At 39.9% G+C, this 5,462-nt stretch overlaps 1 pseudogene; it reads left to right on the top strand.

Annotated features, from left to right (window-relative positions):
- The first annotated feature begins 3,399 nt into the window (after nt 1–3,399).
- Nucleotides 3,400–3,603, top strand: LOC116911861 (annotated as a pseudogene).
- Nucleotides 3,604–5,462: the final 1,859 nt, after the last annotated feature.

Genomic DNA, 5,462 nt, shown 5'->3' with positions numbered 1-5,462 from the left:
CGACGCAAAAATACTCAATAAAATTCTGGCAACCCGAATCCAAGAGAACATCGAAACAATCATCCACCAAGAACAGGTAGGCTTCATCCCAGGCATGCAGGGATGGTTTAATATACAGGAAACCATCAAAGTGATAAATTTTGTAAACAAACTGAAAAAACAAAGCCACATGATCATTTCATTAGATGCTGAGAAAGCATTTGACAAAATTCAACACCCCCTCATGATAAAAGTCCAGGAAAGAATAGGAATTCAAGGCCCATACCTAAACATAACAAAAGCCATATAGAGCAAACCAGTTACTAACATGAAACTAAATGGAGAGAAACTTGAAGCAATCCCACTAAAATCAGGGACTAGACAAGGCTGCCCACTCTTTCCCTACTTATTCAATATAGTTCTTGAAGTTCTAGCCAGAGCAATCAGACAACAAAAGGAGGTCAAGGGGATACAGATCGGAAAAGAAGAAGTCAAAATATCACTATTTGCAGATGATATGATAGTATATTTAAGTGATCCCAAAGTTCCAGCAGAGAACTACTAAAGCTGATAAACAACTTCAGCAAAGTGGCTGGGTATAAAATTAACTCAAATAAATCAGTAGCCTTCCTCTACACAAAAGATAAACTAGCCTAGAAAGAATGTAGTGAAACGACACCCTTCATGATAGACCCAAATAATGTAAAGTACCTTGGCGTGACTTTAACCAAGCAAGTAAAAGATCTGTACAATAAGAACTTCAAGACTCTGAAGAAAGAAATTGAAGAAGACCTCAGAAGATGGAAAGATCTCCCATGCTCATGGATTGGCAGGATTAATATAGCAAAAATGGCCATTTTACCAAAAGCAATCTACAGCTTCAATGCAATCCCCATCAAAATACCAATCCATTTCTTCAAAGAGTTAGACAGAACAATTTGCAAATTCATCTGGAATAACAAAAAACCCAGGATAGCCAAAACTATCCTCAACAATAAAAGGACTTCAGGGGGAATCACTATCCCTGAACTCAAGCAGTATTACAGATCTATAGTGATAAAAACTGCATGGTATTGGTACAGAGACAGACAGATAGACCAATGGAACAGATGTGAAGACCCAAAAATGAACCCACACAGCTATGGTCACTTGATTTTTGACAAAGGAGCCAAAACCATCCAATGGAAAAAAAATAGCATTTTCAGGAAATGGTGCTGGTTCAACTGGAGGTCAACATGTAGAAGAATGCAAATCGATCCATGTTTATCACCCTGTGCATAGCTTAAGTCCAAGTGGATCAAGGACCTCCACATCAAACCAGATACACTCAAACTAACAGAAGAAAAACTAGGGCAGCATCTTGAATATATGGGCACAGGAAAAAAATTCCTGAACAAAACACCAATGGCTTATGGTCTAAGATCAAGAATTGACAAAGGGGACCTCATAAAACTGCAAAGCTTCTGTAAGGCAAAGGACACTGTGGTTAGGACAAAACGGCAACCAATGGATTGGGAAAAGATATTTACCAATCCTACAATAGATAGAGGCCTTATATCCAAAATATACAAAGAACTCAAGAAGTTATACCGCAGGGAGACAAATTACCCTATTAAGAAATTGGGATTCAGAGCTAAACAAAGAATTCACAGCTGAGGAATGCCAAATGGCTCTGAAACACCTAAAGAAATGTTCAACATCTTTAGTCATAAGGGAAATGCAAATCAAAGCAACCCTGAGATTTCATTTCACACCAGTGAGAATGGCTAAGATCAAAAACTCAGGTGACAGCAGATGCTGCTGAGGAAGTGGAGAAAGAGGAACACTCCTCCATTGTTGGTGGGATTGCAGATTGGTACAACCATTCTGGAAATCAGTCTGGAGGTTCCTCAGAAAATTGGACATTGAACTGCCTGAGGATCCAGCTATATCTCTCTTGGGCATATACCCCAAAAATGCCCCAACATATAAAAGAGAAACATGCTCCACTATGTTCATCTCAGCCTTATTTATAATAGTCAGAAGCTGGAAAGGACCCAGATGCCCTTCAACAGAGGAATGGATACAGGAAATGTGGTACATCTACACAATGGAATATTACTCAGCTATCAAAAACAATGACTTTATGAAATTCGTAGGCAAATGGTTGGAACTGGAAAATATCATCCTGAGTGAGTTAACCCAATCACAGAAAAACACACATGGTATGCACTCATTGATAAGTGGCTATTAGCCCAATTGCTTGAATTATCCTAGATGCCTAGAGCAAATGAAACTCGAGACGGATAGTCAAAATGTGAATGCTTCACTCCTTCTTTAAAAGGGGAATAAGAATACCCTTGGCAGGGAATAGAGAGGCAAAGATTAAAACAGACACAGAAGGAACACCCATTCAGAGCCTGCCCCACATGTGGCCCATACATATACAGCCACCCAACTAGACAAGATAGATGAAGCAAAGAACTGCAGGCCGACAGGAGCCGGATGTAGATCTCTCCTGAGAGACACAGCTAGAATACAGCAAATACAGAGGTGAATGCCAGCAGCAAATCACTGAACTGAGAATAGGACCCCCGTTGAAGGAATCAGAGAAAGAACTAGAAAGCTTGGAGGGGCTCGAGACCCCATATAAACAACAATGCCAAGCAACCAGAGCTACCAGGGACTGATCCACTACCTAAAGACTATACATGGACTGACCCTGGACTCTGACCTCATAGGTTGCATTGAATAACCTAGTAAGATCACCAGTGTAAGGGGAAGCTCTGGGTCTTGCTAAGACTGAACCCCCAGTGAACATGATTATTTTGGGGAGTGTGGCAATGGGGGGAGGATGAGGATGGGGAACACCGATAAAGAAGGGGATGGGGAGGGGTTAGGGGGATGTTGGCCCGTAAACTGGGAAAGGGAATAACACTCGAAATGTTAATAGGAAATACTCAAGTTAATAAAAAAAAAGTGTGATTGTTGAAAAAATATATTGAGTAAACTCATACAATTTTTTAATAGAAAGAAAAATTTAATAAAAGGTTTAAATATGTATATGAATTGAACATCTTTGTTGTAGGATGACCCACATAGGTACTTTTTGATAAGTTACAGAAGTTGAAAACTTGAAAACATAATAATACATATCAACAAACTATAAATCTTTATTTTCTTTTTTTTTCTCCATCTTTATTAAATTCTGTATTTCTTATTTACATTACAATTGTTATTCCCTTTCCTGGCTTCCAGGCCAACATCCCACTAACCCCTCCCCCTCCCCTTCTCTATGGGTGTTCCCCTCGCCGTCGTCCCCCCATTACCACCCTTCCCCCAACAATCCTACTCACGGGTGAGAGGGGGTTCTGTCTTGGCAGGAACAAGGGCTTCCTCTTCCACTGGTACCCTTACTGGGCTATTTATTTCTCCCTATGCATCGCTTCTCGGCCTTTTGGCTAAGATCAAGTGTAGTATTTCTACCTATGCAGTTGGAGCCTAGAGTCTACCTCTGTATAGTCTTTCAGAATTGGCTTAATTCCTGAAAGCCCTGGTTGGTTGACATTATTTTTCATATGGGGTCTCAAGCCCCTTCAAGCTCTTTCATCCCTTTCTCTGATTCCTTGAACAGGGGTTCTGTTCTCAGTTCAGTGGTTTGCTATTGGCATTCCCCTATGTATTTGCAATATTCTAGCTTTGTCTCTCAGGAGAGATCTACATCCAATTCCTGTCAGCGTGCACTTCTTTGCTTCATCCATCTTACCTAGTTTGGTGGCTGTATATATGGGCCATTTGTGTGGCAGGCTCTGAATTGGAGTTCCTTTAGTCTCTGTTCTAAATTTTGCCTCCCTAACCCCTCCCAAGGGTATTCTTGTTCCCCTTTTAGAGAAGGAGTGAATCATTCACATTTTGGTCATCTATTTTGAGTTTCATGTGTTCTGTACATTTAAGGTAATTCGAGCATTTGGGCTAATAACCACTTATCAATGAGTGCATACCATGTGTTTTTTTCTGTGACTGGGTTACCTCACTCAGGATGATATTTTCCAGTTACATCATTTTGCCTACGAATTTCATAAAGTTATGTTTTTGATAGCTGAGAAGTACTCCATTGCCTAGATGAACCACAATATTTGAATTCATTCATCTGTTGAAGGGCATCTGGGTTCTTTCCAGCTTCTGGCTATTATAAATAAGGTGGCTATGAACATAGTGGAGCATGTGTCTATGTTATATGTTGAAGCATCTTTTGGGTATATGCCCAAAGGTTAGAGTTAGGTCCTCAGGTAGTGCAATGTCCAATTTTCTGACAACCCTCCAGACTGATTTCCAGAATTCTTTAAACAGTCTGCTATCCCACCAACAATGGAGGAGTGTTCCTCTTTCTCTACCTCCTTGCCAGCATCTTCTGTCACCTGAGTTTTTGATCTTAGTCATACTCACTGGTGTGAGGTGGAATCTCAGGGTTGTTTTGATTTGCATTTCTCTTATGACTAAAGATGTTGAACATTTCTTTAGGTGCTTCTTAGCCATTCAGCATTCCTCATCTGTGAATTCTTTGTTCAGCACTCAACCCCATTTTTTAATAGGGTTACTTTTCTCCCTGCAGTCTAAATTCATGAGTTTGTTGTATATTTTGGATATGACCCCTTTATCAGTTGTAGGATTGGTAAAGATCTTTTCCAAGTCTGTTGGTTGCCATTTTGTCAATAACAATATCCTTTGCCTTACAGAAGCTTTGCAGTTTTATGAGATCCCATTTGTCGATTCTTGATCTTAGAGCATAAGCCATTGGTGTTTTGTTCAGGAAATTTTCTCCATTGCCCATGTGTTCGAGATTCTGCCCCACCTTTTCTTCTATTTGTTTGAGTGTATCTGGTTTGATGTGGAGGTCCTTGATATACTTGGACTTAAGATTTGTATATCGTGAATGTGTCTTATCTGCATTCTTGTACATGCTGACCTCCAGTTGAACCAGCACCATTTCCTGAAATTGCTATCTTTTTTTCCATTAGATGGTTTTGGGTCCTTTGTCAAAAGTCAAGTGATCGTAGGTGTTTGGGTTCATTTCTGGTTCTTCAATTCTATTCCACTAGACTATCTGCCTGTCTCTGTACAAATACCATACAGCGTTTACTACTATTACTTTGTAATACTGCTTGAGTTCAGGAATAGTGATTCCCCCTGATGTCCGTTTACTGTTGAGAATAGTTTTAGCTGTCCTGGGTTTTTTGTTATTCCAGATGAATTTGCAAATTGTTCTGTCTAACCCTATGAAGAATTGGTTTGGAATTTTGATTGGGATTGCATTGAATCTGTAGATCCCTTTTGGTAAAATGGTCATTTTTACTGTATTAATCCTACCAATCTATGAGCATAAGAGATCTTTCGGGGTTGGGGATTTAGCTCAGTGGTAGAGCGCTTGCCTAGGAAGCTCAAGGCCCTGGGTTCGGTCCCCAGCTCCGAAAAAAAGAACCAAAAAAAAAAAAATAAGAGATCTT

Source organism: Rattus rattus, chromosome 10 (genome assembly GCF_011064425.1).
Source record: "Rattus rattus isolate New Zealand chromosome 10, Rrattus_CSIRO_v1, whole genome shotgun sequence".
Taxonomy (NCBI): domain Eukaryota; kingdom Metazoa; phylum Chordata; class Mammalia; order Rodentia; family Muridae; genus Rattus; species Rattus rattus.
Note: the sequence above shows the minus strand (reverse complement) of the source record. Positions and strands in the feature narration are given on the sequence as shown.